The sequence below is a fragment of the Pomacea canaliculata genome, linkage group LG9, assembly GCF_003073045.1.
Source record: "Pomacea canaliculata isolate SZHN2017 linkage group LG9, ASM307304v1, whole genome shotgun sequence".
Classification (NCBI taxonomy): Eukaryota; Metazoa; Mollusca; class Gastropoda; order Architaenioglossa; family Ampullariidae; genus Pomacea; species Pomacea canaliculata.
Genome location: NC_037598.1, coordinates 2,890,219 through 2,906,101, shown reverse-complemented (window position 1 = coordinate 2,906,101; position 15,883 = coordinate 2,890,219).

Sequence of the window (15,883 nt, the reverse complement as noted above, 5' to 3'; positions counted from 1 at the left end):
TCAACTGCTTGAAGCAGCGATCCTGTCACAGGCGACGTCACTGGCAGTGGTTGTAACTAAGTCACCGAGAGTGGCTGTAACTGTCAGTCTATCATAACTTTATAGTGTATGATGTCACTGATGTAACTATGACGTCACCGACAGTGCCTGTAACTGTCAGCCTATCACGACTTGACATTGTCTCATGTCACTGACAGTTTAGTTTCAGTATTTGACGGCAAGCGGTCTCGTTGTGATTTAAGTCTTTTACAATATGTAAACAGCTACACGAGGTGTCAAGTGAGGCTCAACCTTTGTCAGTGGCACAGTCATCATGGTGACACGGTCTTTGTCAGTGGCACAGTCATCATGGTGACAAGGTCTTTGTCAGTGGCACAGTCATCATGGTGACACGGTCTTTGTCAGTGGCACAGTCATCATGGTGACAAGGTCTTTGTCAGTGGCACAGTCATCATGGTGACACGGTCTTTTGTCAGTGCACGTCATCATGGTGACACGGTCTTTGTCAGTGGCACAGTCATCATGGTGACACGGTCTTTGTCAGTGGCACAGTCATCATGGTGACACGGTCTTTGTTTCCAGCTCGCGTCCATCAGGACTGGCAAGGTACGTAGAGCACAGAGAGACAGAGAGACAGAGAGACCGAGAGACTGAGAGAGTGGTCTATCGTGTACAGTATGTCAGTCAGTACATCAAGGGATCTTGTCAAGCCTGCTGTCATGTCAGTGTCATGTTGGTACAGTCACGTGTCAAAATGTAACACAAAATGTCCTCCCTCACCAAGCAAGTACCTGACAAAGTAAACGGAAATGGAATGTAGCTGTGTCGGTGGAAACAAGGTCTACGTGAGGTAGACGATGAGGTCAGCCACTGACCCCAGACAGCAGCATCAGGTCACGTGAGCCGTCAGACAGGACGTCAGCACGCATTCCACAACTTGAGGCACAATACACAACGAGCAGGCAAGGTGTGTAGACAAACATTATCGTGTAGACATGACATGTAGCACAACGTGTACACAGTATACTAGATGTGTAGACATGGTGTGTAGACAAGATGTGGAGACATGACATGTAGCACAACGTGTACATTGTAGTGATGTGTAGGCAAGATGTGTAGACATGATGTGTAGACAAGACTACTAGGACACCACCAGCTGCTGTGCCTGCAGTCCTACCAGTGCTGGGTGCCCACCTGTTGTCGAACTTTTCGTCTGGACTGACGGCATGTCCAGTAGACCTCAGGAACTTGTCCTCCTGCAGGTGTTGAATGAACACCCAGCGAAAGTGTCAGCTCAGGTGGTCAGTTGCGGGTGGGGGGAGAGGGGGACGGGTCCCCAGGTCACCGTGTCGGTCCCTCATACACACCTGGTCTACTCCTGCAAGGAGTCTGTGGCGGGCTGAGGTTCAACCAGGTGAGATGGCAGGTGACTGTCCACCGCCACAAGCGCCAGGGGAAATGTTTTGATGTCACTCACAAGGTGACACAGGATTGCGTTTATGGCCGAATCTCTCCAGTTTCTGACAAGTGTGTGTGGCGGGGGGAGGCACCTGTGCGTCGTCGGTCCTCGTGTGGCCAGTGTCGGCGTAAGGTGGGAGGTCGGACAAAGTAAAACATAAAATTACAAAATAGTCAACTGCAATTTTATTGCTTGATTATTAGTGGTATTGACGACATTGCATGGAAGTAAGCAGATTGTTTTTGTTTATCGCTGGTATCTGCTGAGTTTTGCTTCGATTTGCTTGTTTATTGTTGATGTTGTGATTTGGGTATCATACACGTGCTTGACTCAGTTATTGTTATTTACTTCTGATGCTATTGCAAGTGACTGTGTGTAAGTACATATATGATCGCGGTAAAGATAGGCAATGGTATGTATGGGGAAAGATTAAGCTACAGCCCAAGAACGAAGTAGACCAAGTTATAGATTATCCACACCCGAGGGGAAGAAAGAAGAAGATAGGGCGGAGCAAGAGAGGGGGACCGAGAGAGCCCCTCCCAACTTGAGAAAGACCGAGGGCTTGAAAGTTTGAGAGCGAAGGTCACACGCTACTATTGACATCAAAACAATGAATCAAACAGTGTCGATAAGAACAACCGCAGCCCGCGAACCCTCTCCCATGTATTGAAATGAGGATTCAAAGCCATGACCACTGATTCTTTCGTCTTCCGCTGAGGTCATCGACAAAGACAAGCACCAGACACAATCAAACTAGTTCACTGAGATTGTCAGTGTGCAACGGTCAGTGCGGAGTACCGGACAAGGTTTCCGATCCCATCCTATGGATCTTCAAGCCTCTGGCAGAAACCAATGTATTTATTCCGTACGTTAGTCAATTCAGTCTGCGACTGGAATGACGGCGATTGAACCTCTTAATACGAAAGCAGGACTGAAATGTCCAAAGATGAACGAAGGGATTTATTCAGGGTCCTGCATTTTCGACCATAGCGTGACCCTAACATCTTTACCAGCAAGATAGTTATCCAAGAGCACATCTGGTCCGATATTTTACACGCGTGTCACTGACTTCAGACGAAAATGGAAAGAATCGAACCTTGGAATATGCTTAGACTACTTAACGACAAAGCCATCTCACACCAACTCACTTCTGGCCACCACCCAACATCGACCACCACTGTCGCCTTTCCTGCAACCCAGCCCGCAAGCACACAGCTTCACCGCGCTATCAGCACCAGCAACTACAGCAGCCAGGGCCAGTTTTGCTCCGTTATAGGAATCCCCCAACCCTCAGTTAATCTACAGTAGAAAATCACTGGCCTCCTACGTCGAACACTGTTCACAGTCCCACTACTCCGCTCCTATAACATCGGTTATCGATAAAATAGAAGGCTAAGAAGCAGGTGACAGCCTGGCCAAAGTGAGCCGCAAGTGACCTGGTATGCGGCCCCACCGATATGGCTGACCTACCACACACAGCACACAGGTACCGTCCCCCGAGGCCGTTGAAGCGGTAGCCGACCTGCCACTCGTGCTAACCGCTACACAACATGACCCGAGGCCAAAAGGTGGACCACCGTGTCCTAACCAAGAGAGTTGTAAACTTACTGGAGTAACCTCGGGTCAACTTCGGCCCACCGAGTGGGCCGATGCCAAAGAAAACAAGACTGCCAAAGAGATGGCAGGCGACTGACCTGGCCGGGCCTGAGGTGTCGAAAATTGCGGCATATCCCTGCTGGCCCTAGTGCATGACGGACGAAAAGGCTCCCAGCACCGCACTGCACACGGTGCACACGAGCCCACCCGAGTCGTTGAACGACAGAGAGCAAGTTGTAACACATACAGATGAAGTGTCTCCACTTGTCAATGAACTAATATACACACAGCAATATCTAGATAGCCGCGTGTTGTGAATGTCATCACACTGTGTCACACAGTGTGGTCATACAATTATGGTCGGTGTCATACTGTGATTTCATTATACAGTTGTGAATCTCAACACCCTATTGGCAGGGTGGAGGTCATCTTGATCAAAATATTCCATGTCCAGAGTGAAGGTCCCGCAGTATCCAGACCACGGTTCCTGTGAACACACAGACACATTTTCCGCCCTGTAGACGGCATTTGAATTCACTGTCGCTAAACCCACTCATTACCTTCTATGTCACAAGAACTGGAGTGTGATGCAACAAGTCCCTCAGCAGGGGTCTGTGCCTCCTGATACTCACAGCCCTCACTAACAGGCACTGACGCCGTTTGAGAACGACGGAAGCCCACGTTGACAAGATCCACCCGGGGTAGAAGGCGCCACCCTCCTGACTGACTTAATGTTCCCTGTGAACTTGCCTGCAAGTCTTTCCAGCTTTTGTCTTTGTGACCCACTAAACTAGGGTATGTCGTACCCTCCGTAACAGATTGCTCATCTAGTTTTAATCAAATGTCGTTGTGAACTCATGCATTACATCACTGTCTTGCTTCCTCCTTTCGTATTCCCTCTTTCACAATCGTACTTTGTTTGCGTTGTTATCAAAACTGATTCATCTCTGTTTAACCGTCAATTTGTACTTTGACCTCTTCACTAATGCTAATCATTTGATTCATTATTTGGTGTAGCGTTGTTTCCATTCAGTTTTGACAGTTTTTTGTTAACAGTAGTGGCGGATATTTGAACATAAGTTTACAATTAAAATATTCTACTATTACTTGCTTTACCTCTTAATAAGCTCGCTACACTCCGTTTGTACACAAAGCGGTTGTCAGGGGAGACATCGGTCACAGAGGTTACTGGGGGGCTGTAAGTGTTGGCTCTCGTCTCGTCTCGTCTGTAAGTCCTTCACGAGGTGTTCACAGGACCACGTTCACGTGACATGAAATGTTCAGATTTGTAATTTTGGTGCCACACAATGGTCTAACACCATCAGTCCTGGGGTTGTCGTGAAGCAGAGATTGTACAGAGTCACGAGGTGAAGTCTTGGCTGTGTGACCAGTCCCATGTCGGCAAGGAGCTGCCGCCTTTCGCCCACCCGGGTGAAGAAAAACCCCATCCTTGCGTTGCTCTCAGCCACAAAACTGTAGTTTGACAACTCAATGAGCTGCTTTTATCTTCTACACTCACAGAAAATCTTTATGAAATAATCTGCCTATAATATTGTAGAGTAATTTTTTAAATAAATAATCTCTAAAATAATGTGTCCAATCTTTACAATTAATTTTTTATGAAAAAAATAAATAACAACGAAATCTGTACAAATTGTAGAAATTTATCTTTTTTCCATTCTGGCATGAAAGCACCACCCAGGTGTGTGAGCAGAACTGTTGGATGTGACCTATGCCCTGTGACCTATGCCCTGTAGTCACAATCGTTGTCTAGCTGTGTGTGCGGCCAGTGGTCTGTTGTCTTGTGCCCTCTGGGGTCAGGTACAGACATGTTGGGGTTGAGAACTGATAATAGTTGGACTATCTGCTTGTAGTCTGTGAGGGTTGGTATAGTGAGGGTCATGTATAGTGAGGGTTAGTATAGTGAGGGTTATTTATAGTCAGATTCATGTATAGTGAAAGTGTGCGAGTGAGCAAATACATCAGCATGCTTGCATATGTGCTTGGGTTTCTATGGTGACTGAAATGTGTGAGTAGGGTATAGTGTATGTGAGTAGGGTATAGTGTATGTGAGTAGGCTATAGTGTATGTGAGTAGGGTATAGTGTATGTGAGTAGGGTATAGTGTGAGAGAGTGAGATTGTGTGTGTCTATGTTGCATTTCTTTGGTTTTTTGCTGGAACTATATCTTTACAAACACAGGCGTGTGGAAATGCGGTGGACTGTTGTTGTTGATGTTGTTGTTGTTGTAGGATTGGTAACGGCTGGTAATACTGTTCAGGGAGCTACACAACCTACAAGCTTATTGTTCAGGCTAGCTGTTGCTCCGACGAATGCTGTGACCTTGCGCGCCCAGACACGCCCTTGGTAACGTACATGTGTATGGTAGCATTCACATTACCATACGTATGATACATAGAACAGCTCATACATAATGATACAGTAGAACAGCTCATACATCATGAACATAGAAAGCTCATACATAGATACATAGAACATAGATACATAGAGCTCAACATATGAACACGTTCATACATATGACACAAGAACAGCTCATACATATGATACATAGAACAGCTCATCATATGATACATGAAACTCAGACATGATACATAGAACAGCTCACATATGATCAATACATATGACACAATAGAACAAGCTATACATATAGACAGCATAGTCATAGAACAGCTCATACTATATACACTACATATGATACAATAGAAAAACAAGCTCATACATATGATACATAGAACAGCTCATACATATGATACATAGAACAGCTCATACATATGATACATAGAACAGCTCATACATATGATACATAAAACAGCTCATACATATGATACATAAAACAGCTCATACATATGATACATAAAACAGCTCATACATATGACACATAAAACAGTTCATACATATGATACATAAAACAGCTCATACATATGACACATAAAACAGCTCGTACATATGATACATAAAACAGTTCATACATATGATACACACCAGTGTAACAAGAACAGCTCATACATATGATACATAGATTAGCTCATACATATGACATATAGAACAGTTCATACATATGATACATAAAACAGTTCATACATATGATACACACCAGTGTAACAAGAACAGCTCATACATATGATACATAGATTAGCTCATACATATGACATATAGAACAGTTCATACATATGATACATAAAACAGTTCATACATATGATACACACCAGTGTAACAAGAACAGCTCATACATATGATACATAGATTAGCTCATACATATGACATATAGAACAGTTCATACATATGATACATAAAACAGCTCATACATATGATACATAGAACTGCTCGTACATATGATACATAAAACAGTTCATACATGACACACACCAGTGTAACAAGAACAGTTTATACATATGATACATAAAACAGTTCATACATATGATACATAAAACAGTTCATACATATGATACATAAAACAGCTCATACATATGATACATAGAACAGCTCATACATATGATACATAAAACAGCTCATACATATGACACACACCAGTGTAACAAGAACAGTTCATACATATGATACATAGAACAGCTCATACATGATACACACCAGTGTAACAAGAACAGTTCACACATTATCAGGAACTGACACATGGCGAGGACAGTCCGATGACAGCTGAAATGACATTTCAAACAACTCTAGATGAAGCACTTACCGTGTAAGTATATTGAGATGGTACAACTGATGTTTCCCGTACATACAAACAATACAAGATGTTTCAGCAGCTCACTGTGAAACACGAACAGTTCACGTGTTCACTGACTTCCTTGGATGTTAGTTCCAACAGACTTCAACATACACCCACCGTACAAAGACATGTCACTGATGATCTAAGTACTTGTGAGCCTGCGCTTACACAAACATTGTAAGCCACTAGTGACAAACTGCATGTGTCGTGAGCGTGTCACTTCATGTCTGTCAGTTCCATTACACGTCGTGACTGTCCCGTGTCTCACAGCGCGGCGCGTTGCCCTCATCGTAGGCTGCGTATTGTCGGCCATCGTCTTCATCGCCAGCATCATCTGCATCTGGTTGCTGCATCAAAAGTCAGACATCAATCCACAAGAGAAATGATCTACCCGGCAGGCTGCCCCGGCAACAGGAAACGTAGACAGTTGTCAGCTCAGCGGTAGACTATAGTACTTACCTGTTGACCTTTGTGACAGTTGAGCACGACCTGGTTCATGAGTTCACACGACGTAGTGCAGCGTAGTCTGATACGTTGAGACAACGTAGTGCCGGTGTGTACACCACTCAGTATATACACACACATATTTTAGCTGAAAGGTGGGAACTGCAGCTCCTTGACTCGCCCTCACACTCAACAATAGAAATGTACAACTCAATACTTTGATGTAAGAAAGCGTTGTGTCCTCGCACTCTCACTTCATTGCGTTTCTTTGCCGTGTTAGACTCAGTCGCTCATTCATGAAGCATGTTGTTCTGGCAGCTGGTGTTGTCATAGTATGTACAGCTGGTTGCCTTGTCATAGTATGTACAGCGTTACTTAGATTGTTATCAGTATGATGACAGCTGGTTGTTGCCATAGTAGGTACAGCTGGTTGTTATCATAGTATATACAGCTCTATATGTAAAGCTGGTCTTGTTGTATCGTACTGTACAGTCTGGTTGTTGTCATAGTATGTACAGCTGGTTGTTGTCATAGTATGTACAGCTGGTTGTTATGATATGTACAGCTGGTTGTTGTCATAGTATGTACAGGTTACTTAGATTGTTATCATAGTATGTACAGCTGGTTGTTGTCATAGTATGTACAGCTGGTTGTTATCATAGTATATACAGCTGGTTGTTGCCATAGTAGGTACAGCTGGTTGTTATCATAGTATATACAGCTCGTATGTACAGCTGGTTGTTGTCATGGTATGTACAGCTGGCTGTTGTCGTAGTATGAACAGCTGGTTGTTGTCATAGTGATGTACAGGTTACTTAGATTGTTATGCATAGTATGTACAGGCTGGTTGTTGTCCTCAGTAGTAGGTACAGCTGGTTGTTATCATAGTACTAATAACCAGGCTCGTATGTACAGCTGGCTGTTGTCATGGTATGTGCAAGCCTGCTCAATGTCTCAGTGGAAATCTCACCTGGACCCAAGTCAGCAGCAGGCAGGACATCATGGAGGACAATATGGAGGACCATATGGAGGAATGCACGTTCTCAGCACACTAACTACACCGGACCACCCTCGCCCTACAACCCTGCACCTCAACCTTCTGAGTGTAAAGGAGCTCCTCCAGCTCACAGTACCTGCAATAGATCGACTTGAGTGTTTTTTTATTCACTTTGGGAGATCTGGCTTGGATTCCATTTTGTGCTTTGATTTATTTGGGTGATGATGTGGAGAATATCCCAACCAAGCCACTTACCCACTGTCGTGTCTGTGTTATTCCCACCTCAGTATTTTGACTGCTGGCTACCACCTGTTCACTGATCGACTAAAAGACCGAATTGTGATCAGCTTTCAATGGTTTCAGTGAAGTTTCGATTCTTCAGACTGCATCAAGTGGTCCTACTACCTGAAACATTCTCCGTCCATCGATGTGTCTTTACCACACGACTGTCCCCGCTACAGGAATGTGTAGGTACACAAGCTGTCCACAAGCGAAACCAGGTAGACTTGTGGCACTTGCTCAACAGCTATACTATTTAATTAATTAAGAAACAGATAACTGTCACATTGTTTTAAAGGATTGACCACTTTCAAACTGAAAAAAGGCGTTAAACGAGTTTAAATTATGTTTTTTGCTCTTTTAGTTTCACTAGGCAACATTCTGGTCATCATGCATCACGGTCTCAAAACAAAAGGTGTTGTTTCATCATAGAAACACAGTGTATTTGTCGAGGTGTGAGCAGTCTACGGGTTAGTGACCTATTGTACTCTCAGTGGCCATGCTGTTTGTCTGTCTTGTTGCAACTGGACTTTGTGACATCAGACAGACATGTAGCTCTCTTGTCACCTTAGCCTCAGCCCTGACATAATAAAAGCCCTCTAACAATCCTGTCTGATTATAACACAACAATAATACTGTCTTGTTGTCTGGGATGATAAGAATGAAATGTTTGTCTAATATTGTCAGGGTAACTACAGCGATCATAAAATCCTGTCCAACACGTGTAATAATCTTGTCTGAAAAATTCCCTGTTCATCTATGTCATCATAATAAAATATATTGACAGTTTTCACTGAATAATCCTGTCATCTTCCTGTCTTGTCATGATACTTTATGTAATAAATCTTTCTTTTTCGCACTTATTGTGTTACATGGTGTGAAGGAGTCTCAACAGGACCACACATGCATACACTATGTGGACAGAGGCGCGTATCAAGACCCAAACACCCGCTTCGCCAGAGTGTAGAATCGAACCCGTCACGGTCCGTCTGCTGCCTTCCTGCAGGTCGTGTCGCCGTGCCATGAGAGGTTGACCACCCTAGGGCGTGCTGCTTACAGTACAGGGGTTTGTGGGGAAAACGAGCGAAACACAGTCATCACGAAGGGGATGTAAATTTAACTACACACACCCCAGTCACTGTTCAGGTTCGGTGTGCTTGAAAACGAAGCAGTGCGGACTGTGGTGTGTTTGCCGATGTGCTTGTTGACCAAGAAAAGTAGTACCAGGGGTGGGGAGACTGTTGGTCGGGGTCAGTGAGGGACTGACCTCACCTGCAGCACACCAGAGTCTGTCACAAGCTTCCTACTTGCACGGGTGACATTCACATCACCTTCTCTCATTCCTCCTCGCACTGTAGCAGCGGTTTAGTTAAATTGTTTTGTACACAAAGGACCTCAACAACATTATTAAAGGCGATTTAGCATCACACACACAGACACATGAACACATTGTTTGTCACATTGTTTGTCACATTGTTGTTTGTTTCACATTGTTTGTCACATTGTTCACATTGTTGTCACATTGTTTTGTCACATTGTTTGTCACATTGTTTGTCACATTGTTTGTCACATGTTGTTTTTGTCACAATTGTTTTTGTCACATACCTTTCTGTCACATTGTTTGTCACATTTTTGTCACCGATTGTCACTATCGTATTTCTCACACTGATGACACTGTCTGTCTTGCTCTCTCTCTCTGAGACCAACACAAACACACCGTTTATCATAGCCACACAGAGAACACACATGTAAGTGTCAACTTCACAAACATCCACACCAAGTGTGGTTTATCGCGAATGACAGCAAATTAACACAATGAAAGGACCCATCGCGTGGTTGCCATGTTCCATGCTGCTCTATCGCGGTCCAGCCAGCTGAAGGTTGGCGCTACTTGTACATAGTCTACCAGGGAGAAGAGAACAAATTGTGATTATCAATGTACTTGCCGAAACAGCCGCAGTTGTATCTGTTCTCGCTGTATAGTATTCCAACACAGCGAAAGCTGCAATTCCATCTCTCTATTGTCAAGCCATTCAGCACTTCATGTTCATCACAGTGTCAGAGTTCACTGCACTAAACGTGTGAGCAAAGGCTCTTGCTCGGTGCGATGTATGATAGATGTGGCTGTGAGACTGTGAGGCTAGCCGGCGAATTTCAGAGGGACAGCTACAACAGAATACACTCCTAGTTCGCTCCAGTTTCTCCCTTGTAGACTTTTAGGGTTGTGTGATCTAGAGTACAACTGCTAGTAATTCGTGTAGTTAATGTAGACTTACTCGTGAACGTCCCGCTTGTTACGATAGAACCAGGCACTGTCTGTATCTCCAAAAATGTTATGGTAACTTGAAAAGGAATTGTAGGAATCAGCACCCACAACTGTGTAAGTTACTTAGCAAACAATAAACAAACACAATGCACACACTAGTCAACACATGTCAGTCGATGTCACCGGCAAACAAGTCTCAGGCTATGGGTGCCGGGAACTCACGGTAACTAGCAAACAAAAATTATGTCGTACTAAAAACACTCGACCTTATTTTAATCTAAAAAAGCAAAGAAAGTCTAATCAATGATTGACCACTGCAAGTAAACCAAAGATTACGTGCACAACGTAAATAAGGTATCTGTTTTAAATAGACAAGGCCGAGCCAGAATAAATAAATACCTTGTTCTTCCGCATGGTTCTGTAACAGCAGAGAGAGAGAGAGAAAAAAGAAGACTACCCAGTCCACCTGTAATGGTTCCTGTTAAAGTCGCCCAGCAAAGTTGGGAAGCCGAGTGCGGGCGGCTGTCAAGGAGAAAAAAGCGCACTTTCGGTTGAGCTAGGCAGCATCATTCCGTCGTCCCCAGGCTGCAAGAGACACCCGCCACAGGTTTCTGGTCGCCACAAGCCCCGGCGTGTGTCACCTTAGATACGGATGACCGACATACACCACCCGTGGGTACGTGACTGTGCTTCGCGAACGGGTTACGTTGACACCAATAGTCCGGGCTACTCCCACCCTAATGTCCGAGACCACGTTGGATCAGCCACGTGCGTTTATCTGTTGCAAAACGAACTCGCCCCCTGTGTGCGGAAGCATGGACAAACCTTGAGTTATTCCCCCTTGTTCGGTTCTAATTTCTGGTACCAGTGAGCGAACTCTTTAGCTGGAAGAGTTCCTCCTATTACCTCACTCTCCTCTGCTGTTGCTGCCGACCACGCTCTACCTTCGTAACCTGCTTATACGTCGGTCTACATACACAGCACACCGAATAGCTGGGATAAAGTGCTCGTGCTTAGCTTCAGACACGCCTTTCACCACACGCCACACAGATAAACAATAGGGAAATACAATGTAGCTTCTCATCCGTTCAAGCCCTGAGGCTGGTATAGCATGGCTAGTAAGTAGAATGTTTAGCAGCAACAGCGAGCTGGAACATCACATGTACAACTACAGCACAGTGCTGACCATTGTCGGGGCTGCCCCCTGCAGTCGATTCCTGGTGTCAGAGAGAAGAAAGCCGGAGTCATCTGTAAGGTAGATATAAGCCGACCTTCTACACCCAGACATGATATGCACCGTGCATGTGAACGGTGTCGCTCCCAACCCTTTGCCTTCCCCAGGTTAAGGAACCATTTGAGAACCGACCCTCCACCTATGCTCGAGTTCTAAGGACGCTGGGAACACTGACAGATCCGAGTTCTCCTGGCTATCTGGGCAAGGACAGAGACGATTAGGGAAAGTGAAGCAGATGTACAGAAAGTAAAAATTCAACAACACGCGTAAGATTTGTGACCACTTGGACATCATTTACTTCACTTGATTGGATATCTTTGTTTTGACCAGTGACCTGTTAACCTGTCTGGAAGGAGGGGTGACGTGTTCATTGTTTTCAGTTGATTACCCTATTGTCACTACACAGGTGAACATGATGACCATTGGCTTATCTGTGGTGGCAGCGAGATGTTTCTGGCTGCTGGGTGAATACCTGTTGATTGTGAGTGTGATTAGTGCAGTGTGACTTAGTGAGTGGTGACCTGAGGTCACTGCTGGTCTCACCTGATACCCTTTCTTCCTGCGACAGCGCCGGAGGTGAAGTCTTGTCGGCTGCGTCAGCGGACCAACACGTGGGCAGCAAGGAACTGAACGCCGTTCACAGCAGGCGGTCGAGTCTGCGTGTTGCCCGGAAACCGCGAAGTTCAGAATAGCTTTGGACCGTTGAGTGCTCCCTCCCCGGGAACCGTCGGTGCACTTAGACTTGAGAGGACAGGACCAGTCACGGGACGTAGGCCATGAGGACTCAGGCCACGAAAACGTCCTCGGCAGCAACAGAACGACCTGCAGTGTGTGTGTTTGGTGGTCATGTGGTGTTGTAGGTGGTGGTTGCTGTTGAGAGAGAGCAGAGTGTGTATGTTGGTGTGTTACGCACGTTGTGTGTGTGAGAGAGAGAGAGTGTGTATGTGTCAGAAGAGCCATGTGTGTTGCTGACAGGTTGTGTCTGTGTTGAGAGAGAAGAGTGTATGTGTTGTGAGTGTGACAGAGATTGTATGTGTGTGTGTACCGTGAGAGGTCCTTGTGTATGGGTGTGCTGGCTGAAAGTGCGGACTGCGGGGTGAGTCAACAAGGTTAGACTGTCGCCAGCGAGTAAGTATATTCTGGAAGTCTGGCTTATGTGATTACAAAAGACAGAACAAAGGCTTACGTACACCGATACTAGATACAGGCAATTAGTGGCATCATCAGGACAAAAGCTTTAGACCACCAGCACCCTACAGCCTAACAGCAGTGCCATTTCTTCAATATCCTCTGACAATACGGTCGACTGTCATGCGCACCTGTTCATGGATTACGCGGACCACCTCACGCGCTCCCGCGAGCTCACTGTCGCTCCCACGTCTCCGAGCTCTCACGTGTTATAATTGTCATCTACCGCCACCGTCTCGTCTCAGATCTGTTATGCGCCGTCCACCTTTTCTTCAGGGTCCAGGGCCGCCGTACCATCAATGGTCATCCTTCACCCTACTTAACGACCATAGAACATCACCGACCAGACAAGGGTTTACTCGTATGAATGATGAGCAGCCTGGTACTCTACTACTCCCAATAGACACTGTCCGCTAGTAGGCAGCTTAATAGGTGTCTTACCACCATTGTACTTTCTAGCAGCATCGTGAACTTATACATACACACACCCCCTGTCTATACTCCTTCATTGCAAGATAAGAGAATGGCTCTTACGCGATTCGATAACACACACCACCGTCTCCTCTATCAGTAACTGCTGGGCACGTAACCACACCTAGTCTCAGGATACTGCGGAATTGACACTATATCGATCTTTGGCGGCGAGTCAAGATACAGTTTCGGTACGGAACCACACTTCAACATGGGGTGAATATGTGCAGAACGCGTCAGGAGACATACGCACCTGCAGACGAAGACTGGAGGCTCTCGACGCCGGCTCACGTGAACATTCACGATGTGCGATAGAACGTCTCAACACCAACACGTGTACCCTCAGTGCAGTCCTAGCCACGGATACAAGAGAATGGACCGAGGCAGCAGTGTAGGCACCACAGCACAAAATGGAACAAAGATGCACAGAGGTTACGCCCGGAAGCGCACATGTAAAAGACAAATAACAGAGAAACGATATAAGAGTATTCGTGTAACGGTGATCAGCAACAATGCGGCCGGACACACGAGAACAGCTCATACACGCTGCCAACGCCACAAGTAAACATCGACTTACGACCCGTAGGCACACCAAGCCTGAATATCCGAGGCGAAGGATTCCCACAAAAGACCAGAAACAATTGGACGATGTGCCCGGCCATCGAAAGAGCGGATCCACCCCGTCACGAGACGAGAAGCGTTAAGTGAGCGCAAGGTGGAGGCTGAAGCGGGCAGAGAGGATGTCGGACCTCAGAGACTCTCCGCCTCGAGAACCAGCAATGATCCAAGCTAGTTGTCGTACGTCCACGTTGGCGTTGACCTCGAAGTCGGTATCTCTCGCCCAGTGGGCAAAGCCCAAAGATCTGTCACAGATGACGGCGTGACAGCCAGCACGTGAGCTCAATGTCGGGGCTAATCCTGACGCCACCACCGTCAGCTGGTGACCGTACACACAGCAATTTGCTTTGAAACGGGCCTACCCAGCGGGCGAGATACTCCCAGAAGTAGGCATCTGACACGAAACACCTCGTTAGCGACCTCCCCAAGCATCAAAGCGTAAGGCCCGCAAACACCAAGGAGTAAACAAAGACATGTCCCAAATGAGCCATGTTGCCGTGGTTTCTGTTCTCTGTCTCTATTTAGAATCACCTCGTTGAAGAATGTTTTTGTTGTGTGTGTGTGATTGCTGCGTAAGCAAACTTTAGCGAGTGCGGATCACTGAAGTACAACGCCAGTTACATGCACCCTCGAACCATGTGTGAACCCAACAGAAGTTACAGCACGCTGTCTGCTTTCAACCCGCTCCCCCTCATATCTCACATAAGATTTGAGATTTCTCTCTAGTCCACTTTCCGGTGCTGCCACCTGCGTAGCCAACGCCATCTGGCTGGCCCCTGGTGCTAACGGACTGTCATTTCTCACCTTACATTAAAATAATCTCCGAGGGGGGCCGCGCTGTGCGTGTTCGTATACTGGCGCTCCGAATGAAACCGTCTCGTACACACACCGCGTTGAGTGAGGCCGGATGCAAACTCTCCGAATCAGAGTGAGAATGTTTGTGGGAAGTCTAAAAAGGATTCTCTCCTAGCGATCAAGGGTTCTAATCCGTTTAACTCTCTTGCACACCGAACTTGATGTACTTCTGTTACGGAGGAGAGCCGTTAGCATTCCTTCAACTCAGTCGCCCCATCTACCACCACAGTCCCATATACAACTCCGTTACTCGCACATCTCTTAACAGAGACGATCCTTGTACAATGGCTTGCGCTTTACCACCTTCGCTCCGTTAAGAACATACCCGTCACACACATGCACATATCAACACATTCGTGACTCGCAACGCCGCACAACAAATAGAGGCAGCTCAACTCGACAATCGAACACCGCAGGATCACAAGGGCCACCGAGTGAAGCCGACTGTTTACCGGATAGGGACGAGTTACGATGAAGGGACACCTGGGAACCCTCAAGCTCCACACCGTCGTCATTCTCGTACCCACCCTGTGCCAAGAGTACCCCAAGATACCTACCACATGTAATAGGATCTGGTCCACAGCCAGCGTCAGGTCATCGGCCCAAATCGCCTCCTCGACCAAATGGTATTAAACTCTGCCAAGAAGCTAGACAATACACTGTATCGGAAGTCGCAATGTTGAGCGGCTTGCATCCCCTTGACAGGGACACTGGGCCTTGCCACAGCGC